The following is a 21846-nucleotide window of genomic DNA, read 5'->3' as shown; positions in this document are numbered from 1 at the left end:
ACACAGCTGGACTCAAATGAAGGTGTAGAACCATCTCAAGGATGATCAGAAGAAATTGACAGCACCCGAGTATATATATGTGTCACAGCAAAGGGTCTGAATACTTAGGACCATGTGATATTTAAGTTTTTCTTTTTTAATAAATCTGCAAAAATGTCAACAATTCTGTGTTTTTCTGTCAATATGGGGTGCTGTGTGTACATTAATGAGGAAAAAAATGAACTTAAACGAATTTTAGCAAATGGCTGCAATATAACAAAGAGTGAAAAATTTAAGGGGGTCTGAATACTTTCCGTCCCCACTGTATGTTAAGTGTCCAAGGCAGCAGTTTCTTTTTTGTTGGAATTGTCCTTTTAAGTAGCTCAACGAAAGACAGCAAGGCAAAGTGGAACTCCAGACAAATTTTTAATTTTTTTTTAGCTTTGGAGGATGGTAAAAGCTTTCCAAGGTTTTTATTGTTGCTGTTGTCTCCGTTTGGAGGAGATCTGGCCTCACTCCCTGTACAGAAGACACAACATGCCTGTCCAAAAGACTAAAAAAACCTGCTCAGTGTACTGTACACTATAGGCATCTATAAATGAACGCAAAAAAAACCTAAGATTAGCAAGTAGATCAGCGCTTCACTGACATGCAGATTTACAAAATAATATCAAAGTTCATAAAGTCCATTGTTAGATAATTGAAATAGCTGGATATTCAATTCAGAGATAAACAGAAAAAGGCAGTCGTCGGCAGCTCCTAAAAAGGGTCTGGGAATCCCTTATAGACATGTGAAGAGAATGAAAGGGCGCCAGATCAGCATAGGGTAAAAGCAATATGACTTTTGTTATTGTACCAATTACTTCAACTTTATTGCAGAAACCACTTACATATAAATTTCCAAGGTTTTGTTTGCAAGGATGGTGTGCGAGGCAGGCTGGCAGCAAAAATGGGATGAACTGGAAGATGAGCCGCAGAGCACAGAGCTGGGACCCGATGTGGAACCTGTTGTCTAGTCATGGATCTCCAAACTACAGCCCTCCAGCTGGTGTGGAACTACACATCCCATGAGGCATTGTAAAACTTTGATATTCACAGACATGATGGGAATTGTAGTTCCTGAACAACTGGAGGGCCATAGTTTGGAGACCCCTGGTCTAGATAATACAACTACATTGCACATCAAGTTGCATCAACACTGGCCACCCTTAGGCAGAAGAAGGAATGTCCCAGTATTGGCAGAAGTAAAGATTGCAGTAGAGTGCTGGAGCTGTCATTTCTGGAACACAGTAAGTTCCAAAGAGTTATGGCAAATGTTCCTGACGTTTTCTCAGCCTTCGGTTCCAATTTACCATCTGTTATCTATCATCTTGACAACAGTGTTTCTCTATGCTGTTGTAAATTCAGTTTGTCTGATATCCTCCAGCTCTCCTGTCATGATATAGATGTGAGGACTGACTGGCAAATATGTATCCAATAAAGTTGTAAGTCCTAATTCAGAGGTGTGTTCCAGTCAGTGACTTGCTAAGTATTGAGTTGTACAATGAACATGACAACCCAAGAACCATCAATTTCTTGAAAGAAACATTCCACAATGCCAGCTTCCATGTTTCTGCCATGATATCCAAAATTTTAAAGCACAACTGTCATCTCTGTCCTGCTGTTGACTCAACTACAGTCCTATTCACTTTAATGGGACAACTGGTGATGCGGAAGAGACACAACAAGGTGAGGGACGTGGTGGCAGCAGCAGGTGAATGGATGCCCGCTAATAGGCGCTGCCATGATGGATCTGAAATGACAGGTGCTCTTTAAATGTAAGGACTCATTCTTACTGGTAGTTAGAATCTTTAATATTTGCAAATAAAATGAAGGTTTCCAATTTAGAATAATAAACTGTCAGGTTAGGAAAACAGCAATATCAGAATTGATTTTAAGTTAATAGGTTAATCACAAATAGTTGGAGAACTACTCAAATTCTTTAATTTAATGAAAACAATAACATTATATTACATATTCTTGTATTTGCTTAAACATCAATTTTTAGTAACTGAAGTGCATAAGCGAAATATCTTTTGAAAAAACAAACAAAAGAACTTGCCAGGCCTTGCATATTTGTTGCCTTGCTTGCATTTTGCACCCATACCTGCTTTACCCAAAGGTAGAGGAACTTCCTTAAAATATTCCCAAGCTGGGTCTTTTACAGCCTGCTGCCATTTTGTTCCTCAAGGGAGGAATAAAGCACTTCAAGCTATGTGCAGACAAATCACAAGGTTTATAAGTTGCTTAGAAGGTTTCACTTTCATTTTGACTGCTTGCTTTTCCTCACACTTAGAGCTTGGTACAGATGCATTTCTCTTCAAATAATAATACAGTTTGTAGTGTACATAGGTTTTCAAAACAATGAGATAAAGGAATTTTCCTGAACTTTGTTTTGTCTCATGGTTGCTGTGAAATTGTGTGAATGCATCAATGCAGTGCATATTATCTCAGCTTGCAGAGCTTGGATTCATTGAATGAGTTTACCAAAAAATTTAAATATTGCAGAATATTCAGCCTCATAATGCTACATAACTAAGCTCCGTTTCATGCTGAATAAACTAAATTATTAATGTATCATAAATAGAATACTATCTTTAGATTTTTACTCCAAAAGCATTTTAGTAAGTGATTGTAAAGTCTCTTTCTATTTATTTTTTTTAAATAACAAACATGTTATACTTACCTCCTTTGCGCAGTTGGTTTTGTACAGAGCAGCCTGGATCCTCCTCTTCTCGGGTCCCTCTTTTCTGCTCCTGTCCCCTCCCTCTTATCGAGTGCCCCCACAGTCAGCAGCTTCCTATAGGGTTAATGGGGCTGAGTCACAGCTCCGTGTTTTCATTCAGACACGGAGCCCCAACCCAGCCCTGCCCCCCTCTCTCCCATGATTGACGGACTTTGACAGCTGCAGGAGCCAATAGCGCCGCTGCTGTGTCTCAGCCAATCAAGAGGAGTGACCCTGATGGCTTAGACATTCATGGACATCGCTGGAGAGAGATGGGGCTCAGGTAAGTTATTAGGGGGGTGCTGGGGTGGATGCTACAAACACAAGGTTTTTTATCTTAATGCATAGAATGCATAAAAAACCTTCAGCTCTTACAACTCCTTTAAAATAAATTTGATAAAAATAAAAAAAATCCGATCTAAATTAAAAAAAAATCAGATTTTATATTTTTATATATATATATATAAATATAAATATAAATATATATATATATATATATATATATATATATATATATATATATATATATATATATATATATATATTTTTTTTTTTTTAATTTATTTTTATTTATTTATTTCAGGTACTTATATAGCGCCGTCAATTTACGCAGCGCTTTACATATACATTATATATTCACATCAGTCCCTACACCCTCAAGGAGCTTACAATCTAAGGTCCCTAACTCACATTCATACATACTAGGGCCAATTTAGACAGGATCCAATTAACCTACCAGCATGTCTTTGGAGTAAAAATAAAATAAAATAAATATATATTTATAAATATATATTATATATATATATATATATATATATATATATATATATATATATATATATATATATATATATATATATATATATATATATATATATATATTTTTTTTTTTAATATAAATTAAAAAAAACTTTTTTTTTTTTTTTAAATCATCAATTTTTATCCACCCTGTCACTACGTTTCCCCAGTAGGGGAGTAAAGAGAAGGATAGTATAAGCAACTGGTTGGATCAGCATCAAAGTGACTCTTCTGCTTTGCTGTGCCTGGGCACAGCATAATTTATGTTAAGATCACATATACATGGACATCAAAAGACACACTGATGCATCAGTCACACCCAAGGCACCAGCTACTAACAATTCCCAAGGCCCTTTTGATTCCCTTTGCTCCCTGTTGAGTGAATATCCATGTGTGATTGGACTTGGCAGGGGTTATTTGTATTTTTGATCTCACTGGTACCTTTCCTCCTCCAAACAAGATGTGTGTGTTCACAGTTCATTAGCTCTCTGGACATTGTATGTACATGCTTTGGCTTTTACATACTGCAAACAGTTTTCCGGGTACAATCTTACACAAGATGCTTTAATAGACAGCTTAGATCAACCATGCAGAAATGTGAAATGATTATACCATTTTATGTACCCCCAATTGTTCTAAGTTTCCAAGGACTTGGACAAAATCCTTGTGTCCAGAACATGTCTTGGTTGTAAACTTTTAGACATGAAATATGAACAAAGCCTAGTGTCTACTTGGCTTGGCTGAAGTTTGGCTTGACTTAGTGGGGGAGAGAAGATCCCCCGCTAGCTGACAGAATGGGGGAGCAGGGGCCGGTGCATCTGTAACATGTTACATAGTACACCCTGAATACAGTGAGGGAAATATGTATTTGATCCCCTGCTGATTTTGTACATTTGCCCACTGACAAAAAAAAGATCAGTTTATAATTTTAATGGTAGGTTTGTTTTAATAGTGAAAGATAGAATAACAACAAAAATATCCAGAAAAATGCATTTAAAAACGTTATAACATGATTTTCATTTTAATGAGTGAAATAAGTATTTGACACCTTTGAAAAACATGATTAGTACTTGGTGGCAAAACCCTTGTTGGCAATCAGAGGTCAGAGGTTTCTTGTAGTTGGCCACCAGGTTTGCACACATCTCAGGAGGGATTTTGTCCCTCTTTGCAGATCCTCTCCAAGTCATTAAGCTTTTGAGGCTGACGTTTGGTAACTCGAACCTTCAGCTCCTTTCACATATTTTCTGTGGGATTAAGGTTTGGAGACTGGCTAGGCCACTCCAGGATCTTAAGGTGCTTCTCCATGAGCCACTCCTGTGTTGCCTGGGCTGTGTGTTTTGGGTCATTGTCATGCTGGAATACCCATCCATGACCCATTTTCAATGCCCTGTCTGAGGGAAGGAGGTTTTCACCCAAGATTGACAGTACATGGCCCTGTCCATAGTCCCTTTTGAAGCGGTGAAGTTGTCCTGTCCCCTTACTGCTAATACCCCCAAATCATAATGTTTCCACCTCCATGTTTGACGGTGGGGATGGTGTTCTAGACGTCATAGGCAGCATTCCTCCTCCTCCTCCTTTGAGTTGATGCCAAAGAGCTTGATTTTGATCTCATCTGACCACAACACTTCTCCTTTGAATCATTCAAATGTTCATTAGCAAACTTCAGACGGGCCTGTACATGTGCTTTCTTGAGCAGGGGGACCTTTCCGGTGCTGCAGGATTTCAGTCCTTCACCGCATAGTGTGTTACCTATTGTTTTCTTGGTGACTATGGTCCCAGCTACCTTGAGATCATTGACAAGATTCTCCTGTGTAGTTTTGGGCTGATTCCTCACCATTCTCATGATCATTGCAACTCCACAAGGTGAGATATTGCATGGAGCCCCAGACCGAGGGAGATTGACAGTTATTTTGTCTTTTTTTCATTTGCGAATAATCGCACCATCCTCTCACCAAGCTGCTTGGCAATGGTCTTGTAGCCCATTCCAGCCTTGTTAGGTCTACAATCTTGTCCCTGACATCCTTGGACAGCTCTTTGGTCTTGACCATGGTGGAGAGATTGAAATCTGATTGATTGCTTTTGTGGACAGGTGCATTTTATACAGGTAACAAGCTGAGATAGGGAGCACTCCCTTTAAGAGAGTGCTTCTAATCTCAGCTTGTTAGCAGTGTAGAAGACACCTGGGAGCCAGAAATCCTGCTTATTGATAGGGGATCAAATACTTATTTCACTCGTTAAAATGCAAATCGATGTATAACGTTTTTGAAATGCGTTTTTCTTGATATTTTTGTTGTTATTCTGTCGCTCACTGTTAAAATAAACCTACCATTAAAATTATAGACTGACCATTTCTTTGTCGGTGGGCAAACATGCAAAATCAGCAGGGGATCAGATACTTTTTTTCCTCACTGTATGGGTGTAACATGCTACAAAAGGTGAACTTATTCTTCAAGATGTGAACAGGGACTGCAGCATATGTGCAGTGTATATATAGCAAGTAGGCCGAGAATTGTTTTTTTTCTTTTCCGTAATTTTTATTGTTTTCTGGATAATTCGTACAAACAAGAGGTGGTTATACAGAATGTGTCAAATAACGCTTATATTGGAAGAATGGTAAATACAGAATGTGCGGTTCATCTGATCATAATAATTTGTACTCGATTTAACCATGCTGTTTTAAGCCATGCCTAGTATTCAGTGCAATGCCCACTTTTTCAACATCATCTCTTTCTAAAAGTTGGGAGGTATGCCATCGTGTAACCAGTCCCATTTTTGTAGGATAAACAAATACCTCTTGAATCCCCTTTTCCTTTCTATAAAAAGCCTGTGGCAGCTTTGATATGTGCCGGCCAAGGTTTAATCCTCGTTTTTGCTTATTAAGACCTCATTTGTGTAATTGATGCAAATTGGCCAGAATATTTGGTACCGGGGACCTAATCTCACCAGCTAAATTGGAAATGTCACACACATTCACGAGGGCTGAGTGCTGGGAAAGTAATTTTCTGTTTTCTAAAAAAAAAAAAAAAAAAAAGTTGCTGCTGCATAAAATATCAGATGTGTGCCATCCCCATCTCCCAGCAGAGCTAATTAAAATGTTAGCAAGACACCTTTTTATGCTACTATCCATCACCTTACAGAGAAGGTGCACGCGTTGTAATGTCTGGCTCCCTAAAATGTAATCTTCAGGGATGCTGTATAATAGCAAGGGCACAAGGGAAATGGAAAATGGATCATGGATTTATGTCGACCCAGCAAGAAAAAAAAAAAAAAAGACTATAAACAAATCATTATAAAAGAAGTTCAGACTTGAATACATTGGAGTTGGGTGAAGTAATTTGACCTCAATTACCTTTATTTAATAGCATGTTATCTCCAGCTAAGCTTTGGTTCATCGGACTTCAGGTGCTAAAAAATGTGTCTTGGTTCCCTTTTGCTAGTGTTTTCTTGTGAATGGGTATTTATTATGTTCAGAACTGAAAAAAGAACATATTTATATTTACGTTTTTTTCAATTAAATATGCAGCATTTGATATTATTTTTTTCTTATTTACAATTTTCAGCCAAGTGATTCTGTGGAGGGTCCAACACATTTACTTCCAGGAATTCTGTGACACGTATTCACTATGTCTTTTGTTGATAGGCACTGCTGTGTCACAGAATTCACAGAGCCTGCCTTCTGAACTCCAGAGGTGATGAGATGAGGAGTTTCAGGAGCTGAAGTCAGTACCGCAATCACTGCTTGCGGGCAGAAATAGTCCTTAGAAATTGAAATTAAACAGCTGAGGAGAACTGCAAAGCATGAAGGGAATCCAGAAAGTTGTGTAAAGAGATGGCCAGCTGCCATGCAGCACTTAAAACATGAAAAAAGATTTTCTAAGTAAGCTTATATTGGATTGTCAAAAACAACCATTGTTTGTGTTGCTTTTACATTGATGATGTTCTAAAATAAAAGCTTATGCTGTGATCATAGATTTCCTTTAAAGTGGTTGTAAAGACTGAAGGTTTTTTTACTTCCTCCACAGCCCCCCTAATAGTCACCTGAGCCTCCTCTCGACCCAGCAATGTACACGGGAGCCTCAGCTGTCCCCAGTCTCTCTCTCTCATCATTGGCTGAGGCAAAACAATCACAGCCAGTGAGCCGATGAGAATGGGGGGCAGGGCCGAGCCACGGCTCTGTGTCTTATGGACGCATAGAGCGGGGCTTGGGAGCGAGCACGCACCTGTGCCTCCGGCAAGCAGCTTTCTATCGGGGGCACTGGTCAAGGGGAGGGGCCAAAAGCGCGGGGGGGGGGGGGACTGAGAAGAGGAGGATCAGGGCTGCTACTTAAAAATAATCTGTGCCTAGGTTATGCATAGCCAAGTACTTGTATACTCTACACAAGCATTAAACGCTGTCAGTCACCTCTGCAACTAAAAGGCATTGTGAAGAAATGTATCCGAAAATCATAAAAAGCACTGGAATCACAGCCTCTCTTCTGGTTACTTCAAACTTCAAATTTAGGTTTGTCAAGCAACAGCCCAAATTCAATCAGTGTATGGTCAGCTTTACTTCACTTTTGTGGGGGGAAAAATATAACAACAAAAATGTTGCATATGCAATTGCTAGTTTTAATACAAAGTCCAATTCTCCACACAAGTAAGGGGGGATTTGGCAATCCAGCATAAATGCCTAGGATATATAGTTTCCTCTTCCAGCAGCTGATTGCAAATCCTCACAAGGGAATGTATACTAAAAAACAAAACAAAGAGCGTAACCCAAGTATTGGTAGGTGAACAGGAAAATTAAAATCAATGTGCAGCTTACCTTGGCGAGTGGCCGAGAAAACATCAATCTGTGTCCCAGCTGACAATCTTACATTGCAGGAATCCACAGTCGACTTCAAAGCTCTCAATATAGCCTAGGAATGGGTGTGCCGCACTTAACAACAATCCTGTTGGATATTGGGAGTCAACAAGTTGCAGAATAAAGAGGTGAATCACAATATTATTAAATAGAAGTCCCAGATGTATTAAGATCACTAAGACTCCATGTCTTTCAGAGCATGCATTTCTCCTTCTTCAGGAGTTAAGGTGGCTGTAAAGGCAGAAGGTTTTTTATCTTATGCATTCTATGCATTAAGATAAAAAGCTTTCTGTGTGCAGCAGGCCACCTTGGCCCCCTTAATACTTCCCTGAGCCCCATCTCGATCCAGCGATGTCCATGAGTGCCTTGGCTGTCCAAGACTCTCCCTCCTGGCTGAGACACCGCAGCGGTACCATTGTCAATCAAAGTCAGTTAGCCAATCAGGAGAGAGAGAGGGCGGCGCCGAACTTCGGGTGCCCCATAGCTTGCTGTGGGGGCACTCAACTGGAGAGAGGGGCAAGGAGAAAGGGACCCAAGAAGGAGGATCTGGGCTGCCCTGTGAAAAATCACTGCACAGAGCAGGTAAGTATAACATGTTTGTTAGTTTTATAGGAAAAAAATAATAAGACTTTACAATCACTTTAAATTGTAGTTTAATTTCCTTCTTGTGTGAATAAACCTGCACTAGGAAAAAAATCAGATTTGCAACAAAATTTTTTGGTGAGATACTCCCTAAAGTGGTTGTAAACCCACTTTAAAAAAAAAACTAACACCTGCAAGACAAAAGCATAATGAGCTAGTATGCATAGCATACTAGCTCATTATGTAATACTCACCTGAGATCGAAGCCCTCGCTGCGGTGCCCGTACACAGGACCGGCCGGCAACATCACTCTCGGGGGTTACTGGCAGGAATCGCGGCTCCGGCGCTGTGCTGGGCCAGAGCCACGATGATGTCGCTCCCACGCGTGAGCCGCTGGTAACGGCACACTCACTGAAGCAAACAGCACGTACGTGCCATTGCTTCAGTGCGCATGTGCCGATTGACGTTGGCACATGCAAATACAGAGGATATCTCCTAAACCGTGCAGGTTTAGGAGATATCCAGGGTAGCTACAGGTAAGCCTTATTATAGGTTTACCTGTAGCAAAAAGTGGTCTGTAAGGGTTTACAACCACTTGAAGGTTAATTACATCTAAAGGGATGCAGATGCTATAACGTTTCTCAATTCAAACGTAGAAAGTGCATTGGTGATTAACTGCTTCCCGACCAGCCGCCATCCTTATACGGAGGCAGGTTGGCTCTCCTGCGTGAATCGCCATAGCTGTACGTCGGCTCTAACAGTTGCACTGCGGGAACGTGCCCGCGGGTCGAGCGGACTCTATGTCCGCCAGTGACCCACGATCACCTAGTACAGAGGCAGAACTGGGATCTGCCTTAGAACAGGGATTCACCTTGTTTACAGACAGGGGCCATGACAGAGATCTACCGTTCCCAGTCATGTCCCTGGCAGCCCATTCCCCCTACAGTTAAAACACACCCAGGGAACACAGTTAACCCCTCGATTGCCCCGTAGTGTTAACCCCTTCCCTGCCAGTGTCATTTTTACATTGATCAGTGCATTTTTATAGCACTGATCAATGTAATAATGTCACTGGTCCCCAAAAAGTGTAATTTGGGGTCAGATTTGTCTGCTGCAATGTCGCAGTCCCACTAAAAATCGCAGATTACTAATAAAAACAATAAAAAATAAATAAGTCCCTACATCTATCCCATGGTTTGTAGACGCGATAACCTTTGCGCAAACCAATCAACATACGCCTATTGGGATTTTTTTTACCAAAAATATGTAGAAGAATATATATTGGCCTAAACTGATGAATACATAAGTTTTTTTTATATTTTTGGACATGTATTATAGCAAAAAATGTTTTTTTTTTTTCAAAATCGTCGCTCTTAATAGCGCAAAAAATATAAACCACAGAGGTGATCAAATACCACCAGAAAGCTCTATTTGTGGGGAAAAAAGGACGTAAATTTTGTTGGGGTACAGCGTCGCACGACTGCGCAATTGTCAGTTAAAGCGACGCAGTGCCGTATCGCAAAAAAATGGCCTGGTCATTAAAGGGGCAAGTCCTTCTGGGGCTGAAGTGGTTAAAATGAATTTCTCTCCCATTCAATGTCATAATTCAAAAGACATAGTGGTACAAACTGCCTTGTCTTTAGAGCAAAACAGGTAGGAATGTGCAACAAAATTGGTTAAAAAATCCTTGCAATGTACAGTTGTACAGAGGGAATTGTTTTTTTTTTTGTTCTTAACAAAATAGCAGTTATTCTTTGCAAACACTTTAATGGCTATTTTCTTTTCATTAATAAAAAAAGGTAATTCTTTCCTGCTCTGTGCAACGATATTGGATAGAGTGGTGCCTCATCTCTTCTTCTGGAATCCGGTGCTGTCCACTTCTCCCTGCTCTCTTGGTGTCTCCTTAGCAAGCCATGTGCTATAGGAGCACCTGTGGGCACACTCCCAAGCCAGGCTTTGTGCATCTATAAACACACACAGCACCGATAAGCCACGGCCCGCTCCCTCCTCACAGGAGTTTGACAGCAGCAGGAGCCTTTAGCTCCTGCTGACTTCAGTGTCTCCTGTGAAACCAGGTAGTGAAGAGAGCAGACTCCCCAGTGTGCAAGGGAATATGCACATGGGTAAATGAGAGTAGCAATCAATATAGCATTCAGCCCCATCCAGCTTTCTGGGCACAATAAAAGACTGGGATGCATGCACAGCAGCTAGACCCCCTCTGTATGCAAGAGAATGTCACTCAAAGTAACATATAAATTCGAGAAGCGTTTGGGTGTCCTCTGACTTCATCGCTAACGCGAACTCTGTACAGCAATGAGCTGCAGGCTAGGTCATTCCCTGCCCCTTGTGTGAGCTGCTGGTAAGGAAATTTCCCTGTCCACAGCTCATTCAAGTATTTAAAAAAAAAACATCTGTAATACTCTAAATCACACCAGAATAGAGAAACGTACCTGATACCTGTTACTCTACAAAATCATATTTTTAAGGTACGTCAAACTGTCATAAAACATACAGTGCACTTTATTTACAATTACTTTAACTGTTAGATCCACAGGAATAAAGAACATGCAAAAAATTTTTTATAAATATATAAAAAAAAGTGTGCAACAACGTCCCTAAATAGGGAAAGGACACCTCAATAAAGATAATTGTGCGTACAAGCTTTTCATTCATTAATAAATCAGTGTTGAGGTATATGAAAAAGCGTCCTTTTCGTATTAAATGTCAACACTTTTCACCACTTCCTCGGGAAGGAATAGTTGTATTAGGATACAATGGCAGGGCAGCGCAATAGTCTCCTGGGTGGACATAGGGGCAATAAAGGCTGCAAGGCTCGACAATTGTGGAGGAGAGAGAAACCACAAGAAACAATGGCACCTCTTAACAGGGGGTGGGGGGCCGTATAACTTAGAGTGTTTCAATCCTCTCTCTACCATATCCACCTTATGGGCTAATTGGAGCCATCTTCAGGCTGGGTAGTGTGGTGTATACTGTCACTAAGGCAAAAGCAAATGTCCCTCCATCCTCTCAAATCCAGAGCCAAAATTAGTTTTATATCCAATGTCAATAGGAATACACTTCTCTATCCAACAAATATATCCTGTAGCTTGTCCTCCCATATGCATGAATTCGCCCAAGTACCACCAGTGAGCTTCAGTTAGCTGCAGACCAGGTTATTTCCTGACACTCATGTTAGCTGCTGGACAGGAAGTGACCCCTGCCCATAACTCATTGGAGTACACAAAAGAGGGAGTTTGGAGATGTGTTTGGAGGATGCCCAATCGTATCTCTACTGTACATAAACTCGATACATATTTTCTTCCTCTACAGAGCAAAACTGTATTTTTCCTAATTGCTTAATCTGAAGAAGATGCCACGGTGAAGAAGATGCCATAATACGTTTAGATTGATCATGATTAATGGTCCACAGTCATTGTTTGTCCTTTAGAAGGTCAGTAAGAGTCCTGACAAGTTGGTGAAAGCCTATGTGGGTTGTATTTTGTTTTGTATGGAATTCAGCAACAGCATTAGACCAGCGATTACTTTGTTGTTTTTCTTGACCCGTAAGTAAACAGCTTGCTGCCAAAACTAATTAAAAAGAAGAGAAGGGAGCAGCGAATAGGTAATTAAAATATTTTCTCATGTGGACATTGCTTTTGAAAGTGCCAGCCCTATCTCACTCCTTAAGGGAGCTTCAGCGATGCAAGAAATGGGTCTGACGACAATGATATGATGCAGCTCTGCTGATCGTTTCTGTAATCTGGGCCACCTTATTGGGCATGCAGGTTCTTATTTACTTAATTCTCAGACCTGTAGCACTTCCAATTACAAAGCACTGCTGTGAAGATTAGCTGTTATTTCATTTAAAGAAAATGTAACAGCCCCAAATTCGCCCCAAAAATACGCCTAAAAAAGAATATACGCACGTAAACGGACCCTAAATTTCCCCTTGCAGGCTGACCATGAGAATACAAAACATGCATATGCAGTACTTCAATTTTACATAAAGAAAAAAAAAAAACTTTCAAAGTTCCAATCGCAGTAAACAAAGAAAATAGAGACAAGGGCATTTTTTGTTACCCTTAAATGTCTTAAATTGAGTTTCATAAACTGTATTACCTTAAAGTGGTTGTAAACCCTGTTACACCACTTCTACCTACAGGTAAGCCTATAATAAGGCTTACCTGTAGGCACTGTAAATACTGTACTGTAAATATCGCCTAAACCTGCATATCTCTTTACTGGCGCATGTGCACTGAAGAAACGGCTCACTCATGCCTTTTCTTCAGCAGCGCGCCATGACGTCACTGCGAAACCGGCCACAGCACCGTAGCCTGTGGACCCGGAAATAACTCCGGGAGACATGTTGCCGGTCACAGTGGTGTGCACGGCCGCTGCAACGGCTTCGATCTAAGGTAAGTATTTCAAAATGAGCTAGTATGCGATGCATACTAGCTCATTATGCCTTTGTCTTACAGGGTTTGTTTTTTGCTTTTGTTTTTTGGGTTTACAGCTACTTTAAAAGATAACTAGGGCCAAAGCTCATTTGCCACACTTCTCCTGTGGGTCACAGGAGTGCACTTAGTTCTGCATTCTGCGACCCAGATTCAGGTGACGGTGGTCTAAAGTACATTGTCGGCTGACGTCACAGAGCCAGTCAAGGCTCTGCAGGTTCTGAGTCAGCCGTTCCCACCCCTCCACAGCTCAGCCCTCTAGTCATCAGCTCTCAGCTCAGTGAAAGACTGAGAACCAAGCGATCAGCGTTCTTTGATCGCTTGGTTCTCAGTCTTAGAGTTGGTGTAGGACCAATGCTGCACCCACCTAGGTGTGTATGATTGTTTTTCTTTTTTCTTAAATCCTGCACTTCTCTTTTAGGCCCGTTCACATCTGGCGATTTGGGATTGTGGACAGAATCGCAGAATCTGCCCACGTTTCCAAATCGCACTGCAACAGTGGCAAAACGCACCATGCGTGTTTGGGTGCCATCCATTTTTAAGTGCACCTCAAATGTGCGATAAATCGTGGAAAACCGCAACATAAAGCTTATTTTCCAAAAGAGTAGCAGGAACTTTTTTTGGGTGACCAGCTTTGTGCAATCCAGTTTACCGCTATTGTCGTGTGATTTATCCTGTGGCAAAATCTTTCCACGTTTGAGGTACCATTAAAGATGAATGGCATCCAAACATGCCTGGTGAGTTTTGCAGTGCGTTTTGGAATCACGCCCTTGATCCCAAATGCCAGATGTGAATGGGGCCTTAGGTTGCCTGATGAGCCAGTAATTAAACTGGATCTTTTGCATGCAAATGGGTTACATTATGGAGATATTAAACACAGTACTGCTACAGGGCGGCCCTCCGGTGCAGAGTGACATATATACACATAATTCTGCACTTCAGCCTACTGCGATTAATCACAGCAGAAGCCGATCTGTGGGTGCCAGGCACTAGCACCCGCTGGTTGTCGGTAAAACACACAGAATGAAGCTCTGCCTATGTAAACAAGGCAGATCTCCATTCTGACAGAGGGGAAAGGGATGGATTTTGTGTCCTTGCAAAGCAGGGAATAAAATCCATCTGTTCCCCTAGTAAAAGCAGTACACAAAAACACTGGCTAGGTTAACCCTTTGATCACCCTATATGTTTAATCCCTTCCCAGCCAGTGTCATTGGTATAGTGACCATGCATATTTTTAGCACTGATCACTGTATTAGTGTCACTGGTTCCCACAAAGTGTCAAAAGTGTTAGTGTCCAATTGTCCACCGCAATATCGCAGTCCCGCTGTAAGTCGCTGATCGTCGCCATTACTAGTATAAAAAAATCTATCAATAAGAATTCCATAAATATATACCATAGTTTGTAGATGCTGTAAACCAATCAATATACACTCATTGGGATTTTTTTTTAATCAAAAACATGTAGCAGAGTACATATTGGCCTACATTTTTGAAGAAATTCAATGTTTTTTTTTTTTTTTTTATGTATTTATTGAGTGTGTGTTTTCTTTTTTTTTCAAAATTGTCGGTCCTTTTTTTGTTTATAAATAAAAAATGCAGTGGTAATCAAATACCACCAAAAGAAAGCTCTGTTTGTGGGAAAAAATATATAACTTTAATTTGAGTACAGCATTGCATGACCGTGCAATTGTCAGTTAAAGTAACGCAGTGCTGTAACGCAAAAAATGGTCTGGTCATGAAGGAGGATAAATGTTCTGGAGGGCAAGTGGTTGTGAACATACTTTGTTATAGACACTTTTTAATACGGTTATAACTATGCAGGCACGTTAGCTACTTTTGCTTAGTTGGAAAATGATCTTTATTATGTCTTTCTGTTTCAATAATTTTTATGCAAGTTTAACAAGTAGCTAACGTGCAATAATTACGCCCACGCAGGGGGTAGCATTGACAGTTATCACACAAGTTAGCCAAAGAATCAGCCAAAAGAGGCAATGTAAACATAAAGAAGAAAATGAGAACTAACACTGCAGCAGAGACTAGGCCTGTTTCATAAGGCCACCAGGGGCAGGGGTCCTAAGAAGGTGTACCATATACAGACTGAGGAGAGAGGCCAATTGGAACTTTGGAAGAAGTGAAGCAGCAAGGTGGCGCTAAAGAAAGAGGGAGTGCGCACCTGACAGGAAAGGAGCCAAGGAAGGCTAAGCGAAGCAAGAAAGGAGGAGGATCAGAGGGTCAGAGATCGAGAGAAGGGGGAACGGTAAGGGCTCTAGAGCATCGGGACTGTCTGTCACAGGCGACCTAAGCAGGCTTGGGGGAGAGTGGGAAAAGCATATGACAGTCATGGTTCCCAAACTTTAAGGAACTTGACATGGGAGTCGTTGCGGATGCTTGACATATGTTCGTTAAGCATCAATGTGGTCACACGATCTCTCACCATCTGGCAGGGCCATCTTTAATATTGATTGAACCCTGGGAAAACATTTTCTTGGGACCCCCCTTCCCCTATGCAATTTTGTTTTTCACCCCAACATCCCAAAAAAACACTCACATACACACACTCACACAGACTTATAAAATAAACGTTAATACTTTAAACATTAAGAACTGGTCCACACTCACTGGTTTGTCCAGGCTCACTGACTGGTTCCTAGAGGTTACTATACACCATTACTCCGAACTGATTGGTTGCTATAGGTTACTGCTTATCATTACCATTCACCGATTGGTTTCTAGAGGTTACAGCACATTACTGCTAACTGGTTGATTGCTAAAGGTTACTGTTGGTTCACGCTCATCTGTAATATACAGTTCTGTTTTGGTCACCAATCTTCAGCAGCAGCTACTTGAATTAGAGTTCAGTTCCCATTTGTCAGCTAACAACACCTCTATGCTAAACTGCAGTAACTCAGCAGACTTAGCATAGAGGTGTCTGCACGCAAATCCACAATGTACTTTACTAGATGATTTTACCTCTGGGCACATTTCGGCTCCCTCTGCGCAGCTACTGTCACAACTCCTTCTTCTCGGCGGGCGTGATCTCGGAGCTCAGGCACAACCCCATCCTGCCCACTCAAGCAGTGGAAGCCTGGAGGCTCCACCTCGGGGATGGTCCTAGTCCTGCAGGACAGCATCTGGAAAACTCCTGGGGGAGGTACAGGGGGTGAAGATTCCAGTCCTGATGTATGTGGGTGGGCAGCAATTGCTAATACTGAGAATTGTCGTAAACTGTCCCAACCACGGCTCTGATTTCTGGGATGCAGCCTCAGACAAGAGCATGGTGGGACAGGCAGCTCAAATTTGTGACAGTTGAAAAGTATGGGCAGCGCAGTCTCAAGGGGAAGATGCTTTGGGCTCCCCAACAATGACTGGGCCCAGAGAAGCTGCTCTGTTTGCCCTGCGTTAAAGACAGCCCTGCCCCCTGGAAGGGGACAGATGTTTTTTTCCAGGCTTGGGCAATTGTTCTTTTGGCTGACAAAAATAAGTAAGACACGAGCTTCCGCTGATAGGCGAATAGGCCCTGGACGGGACAATGCAGTGGACAAGGGAAACTGGAGGCAGGATGCAAGCTGTGCTTGAGCAGGGGGCATGTTCTTGAGGCAGGCTGTGATTGGGAGGGTGTGTGTGCCAGAGACAGGCTGTTACGGGGAGGGGCATGGTGGCAGAACAAACTACCCAATACAGACTCTCTGTTTTTCTGCACAGTGTCCTGTACTTCTGAATGGCCAGTCAAAAGATGAAAACTGACTAGACTAACACAAAGAGTGTCCCGGATGGCTGCAGGACTGGTGGACATCGCTGGATGGGGCTCGGGTAAGTATTAGGGGTGCTGAGGGGTGCTGCTGCACACAGAAGGTTTTTTATCTTAATACATAGAATGCATTAAGATAAAAAAAAAAAAACCTTCTGACTTTACAACCCCTTTAAGCTGTTTGGTGCAAAAAAAAAGTCAGGTCTCTAAACTGGATGTGCTGTCTGATGAGGCTGTATAAATCTCAGGATTGGGAGGACAGGAATACAGATTTTTGAGTAAATTTAACAGTGGTTTTCCTGGAGTTCAGGGTTCTACTGTCAGTTCTTGTTTTTCTGCCCAGGATGGGAGGAGTGTTAATGTCATATACATTCTCAGTAGTCATTTCTTTGGAAACATTCTCAGTAGTCATTTCTTTGGAAATATATAACGGTGATTTTTGATGATCTTAGGACATTGTTTCATGCTTGCTGATACTTTGGATTATATGGCTGACCTGGCAAATGTCGTGTTCTATCTACATACCCTTTAAATGTTGAAATGGAATTCACAGACCTTATAGTGAAAATGTTTTTTGTTTGTCTGCACACTTTGGAGATGTTGTACATCTTGCCTTATAACAGCTGGTATCTGTTGGTTGAATGAACTAATTATGTGTGTGTGTGGGCCAACTAACCCTCGAGTAAACACACAGTCATTTCTGGAAGGAAAATGAATTTATATGAGGATGAATTACATCTATTCCCTAGTATGCTGAGTTCAGCCATCTGAATGGGAGTTTGTTTTTTTTTTTTTCTGACCACATCTGAAATTAAGTCATAGTAGAACTCTAGCCCAAAAGGAGAATATTGTTTTAAGTGGGAACAAAGTCAGGGCTACTCGTGGTGGCCCAGAACAATTTTACATTGCAGCCTATGGTTATTTGACACTAAAGGTTTAATTTTTCTTTTTGGGGTGGGGGGAGAGAGAGAATCAGAATGTATTTTAAAGGCAAACATAAATTTACTAAATAAAAATAAAATGCATTTTTGAGATGGTTTTGAAAAAACTATTGTTACATAAATTGAACATGTGCTTAGCCCACGCAGGGCGAGGTGATAGTTTATTTAAAGCCCGGTATCCCAGCAGCACATACTCATTTATGCTGCATTTCCCCATTGCTCTGTTTGACCTGCCAAAAGCAGTGAAATATACCCACTAGTTCTGGTTATTACGGAGCATGATGTGTAATTGGATGCAGTCAGTCCTGTGTATGCTCGGACCTCCAATACTGTTTAGTTTCTTTTTTGAAAGATATTTTATTTATGTATTTTTGCCCTTTTGACTGTAGAAAATAACAACATACATTGCTCCTTTTTTTTTCTATTATCCTATTGGGGGTACTTATGGCAAAATGAACAGAACCAGAAAGTACTAGTGTTGTCTTCATATGGGCTAGAAGTTTGAAGTTATTTATTAAAAAGATCCTTGGGGGCTGTGCTGTGCTGGAAGGTGGGCGAAAGATTGTAGTTGTTAATTTATACTTCATTCTGTAACGTGACATGAAATTTTGGGTTGTCCCCTGAAAGGTAATAGAGGGGAAATCTTCCAATGGGGACACTAGTTCAGGTGACCTCGGGGTCCTCAAGGAATTCCCTTACTTTGCAGGGATTTCCTCTCACTTCCTGTTTGGCTATGGGACAGGAAGTGAAGGGAAATCTCTACAATGGGACACAGATGGCAAAAAAAATCTGACTGGGTTATAATTGCCCCCCAAAATGAAAAAAAAAATCACATTCAGCATATCTTATTTAAAGCATGTAATGGTTTAACATCACTGATAGCTACCCTGAAGAAGTCATGTGACTAGTGATGCAAAGCATAAGGAGGAGCCTGTGACGTCACTTCTGGTGTCTCTGTTACCTAGAAGCCAGTAAGAAAAACTCATGTTAGGGCAATCGGTGATGTTAAACTATTACATGCTTTAAACAAGATCTGCCAAATGTGAGTGTATAGAGTTTGTGTTTTAATAAAGCCTTTTACATCGATATATTACAGTATGAGCAGATATTTGTTTTATTTGTGACCACGGGAAGGAGTAAAGAGGCGCAAGGTGGACCAGCATTTTTGTTTATGGATAACACGAGTACTGACCTTTTAGGTCAGTGTGCACCGCACCCAGAGGTGTTTGGAGCAACTTTGGATATTCACTTTTTTTTTTTTTTTTGACGAGTGGATTGTTTTAAAGCACTGACTATTGAATTATGGACTTTTATGCTTAAGCACTTTTTCACTTATTTATTATTGAATGACCTGTTCGATTTAGATGGTTCACACAAACAAGGTTGTTCACATGTGGTTGTTGAAGCAACGTTTTTTTTATGTCTATGCTATGTCACAAGGATGTGTTTATAGTACTTTATGATTAATTAAATTTAAGCATTTAATACACACATTTATTGCACTTATTAGAATATTATTATTGTTTAAGTGATTGAGTGCACTTAATAGGTGGTTACAGCAGTTGGTAACACATTTGTATTTCGCTTATTTTATTTAGCAGCGCACGAGTTTATTACTTTTATTGATTGATCATTCAAGCAGAAGCCTCTCAGGTTTCTGCTTGCAGACCAGGGCTACAGTCAAGTTAACAATGGATCCTAGTGGGGGATAACGTGGGACCATGCAAAGTTTGTATTAATTTGTTTATCTCAGGTATTTTTAAATAGTGCCAATACTTTACATACACATTGTACATTCACATCAATCCCTGCCCTCTAGGACCATTCAATCCAAGGCCCCAATGTCGCATGTTTACATAAACATACTAGGGCCAAATTATAAAGGAGTCAGATAACATATCCGCATGCTTTTGGAGTGTGGGAGGAAAGTGGAGTACCCAGAGGAAACCCATGCAAACACAGGGAAAACATGCAAACTCATTTCATTAGTTGATACATTCTTTATGCTTAAAACCAGAACTTTGCTTGTTTGGGGAAAAAACAGGTTCCCATAACAGCCTACTGTCTCCGTCCCTGTTGCCTATAGTTTCCTCATGCTCACTCCCTTGTTGCGCAGTTTGCCCACTGCCAAGTTTTAAAAAAATATATATATAATATAGATTCATTACACACAGAGTATTATATTTTAAGCATTTCTTTTTTTTAACTTTTATGGCTTACAGTAATTCATGCAAAAGGAGCCCCGGCCAAGTATTAGGTGCATACTATACTGTACATACTTTTCAGTAAGCCAACATTTCTGTATTAAAAATCCTTTTTTTTTTTATCGGTTTTATGTAATATTCTAATTTTCTGAGATACCGAGTTTTTGGTTTTCACTAGCTGTAAGCCATAATCATCAAAATTAAGAAGAAAGAAATGCTTGAAATATATCACTGTGTGTGTAATGAATCTACCGGTATATAATGTATGAGTTTAACTTTTTGAATTGAATTACTGAAATAAATGAATTTTTTGATGATATTCTAATTTTTTGAGACGCACCTGTATGTGTGTCTTTGTGTATATAGACTATATTTATAGTCACCTAGTAACCTAGTAATAAAAGGGATGGGAAAGGGGGGAAAAGATGAAATAAAGACCATTTGTCTCCAATCTCACTGTATTATATTCCATCTAAGCAGTAAATATTTATATATATGCTTTTGTGGCTGGCTTTGATAACCCACACAGTTCTATTCAGTGACCTCTCCAGCTGCAGCCACCAGACTTGTGTTTGTCTCTCTCAAAATGAGTTATTTCTAAGCCAGTGAATTGTATTATCTGGATCACGCCTGCATACAGCAGATTTTTAGCTACAGATGTGATGTGATTGTTATTCCTCTTCGTAAGAGCCCTTGTTTGGCTTTGGGAGTATTAAGGGCATCTGTTCCCCTATCAGTCTTGGCGGCTCTTTGGTCACAGTGACCTCAGGCACATGTAGCAGGCAGTGAGCACCCTCAAGGGAGATGCACAGGACTCCTCTTCCATATGTTGGGGGTTTGCTATCTCTCATCCTGTTCTGTGTTGTATTTCTCCTCCTCTTTAAATGGCATTCAGAGAAAGAACTGCAGATATTTTTATCACTGGTAGGCCTTTACAAAACTGTACATTACGTGAGAATTTGTATGATTTTTGTATTTTTTACATACTCCATACTGTGCAGACATTTAGCAAGGACATCTTGCTGTGAAAATCCAGTATGTAGCTCCCATGGCTGCCTCAGACCACTGTCGTCCTCCTATGACTACAATAACACTTTTCAGGAGAAGTCCTGGAGGCGAGCATGGAAGGAGGTGACGAGGACACTAGAGAGCAGGATGTCTTGGGAGGAACAAAGAAAGATTAGGTTGGTATTTTGAGACTAGGTTAGTGATATAGATGGGGGCAGAGTTGTGGATGGCTTTGTAGGTTATCATTAGTATTTTGAATTTAATTTGTTGGGTGAGTGGCAGGCAATAGAGGGATTGACAGAGAGGGGTTGCAAATGCTGATTGGTTTATAAGGTGGATGAGTCTGGCAGCAGCATTCATGATGGACTGAATAAGTTAGTGAATGTGAACTTCACGCTCAAAACATACTTTGCAACCATTGTACCCCCCTACGTGCCCTCCCTTCTGCAATCTAAAAAGATAACTATTTTTTCTTTTTATTAACCACTTGCCTACCGGGCCAATTCTGACACTTCTCTCCCACAT

The 21846-nt window shown here is 40.7% G+C and overlaps 1 protein-coding gene and 1 long non-coding RNA gene across 2 annotated transcripts in view; one reads left to right on the top strand and one right to left on the bottom strand.

Annotated features, from left to right (window-relative positions):
* LOC141132517 (uncharacterized) overlaps positions 1-8448 on the bottom strand; it is a 35019-nt gene extending 26571 nt beyond the window's left edge. Inside the window, exons 1-2 of the long non-coding RNA XR_012242921.1 lie at positions 8346-8448; positions 6891-7014 (exon numbers count right to left, since the gene is read on the bottom strand). This is a non-coding gene — a long non-coding RNA (uncharacterized lncRNA). The remainder of the gene's footprint in view (positions 1-6890; positions 7015-8345) is intronic.
* Positions 1-21846, top strand: part of MGAT4B (alpha-1,3-mannosyl-glycoprotein 4-beta-N-acetylglucosaminyltransferase B) — a 992488-nt gene that overhangs the window by 277965 nt on the left and 692677 nt on the right. The gene's annotated exons all lie outside the window — the stretch shown is intronic.

Source organism: Aquarana catesbeiana, linkage group LG03 (genome assembly GCF_042186555.1).
Source record: "Aquarana catesbeiana isolate 2022-GZ linkage group LG03, ASM4218655v1, whole genome shotgun sequence".
NCBI lineage: Eukaryota > Metazoa > Chordata > Amphibia > Anura > Ranidae > Aquarana > Aquarana catesbeiana.
The sequence above is the reverse complement of the archived record's forward strand: the minus strand, read 5'-3'. Positions and strand labels throughout refer to the sequence as shown.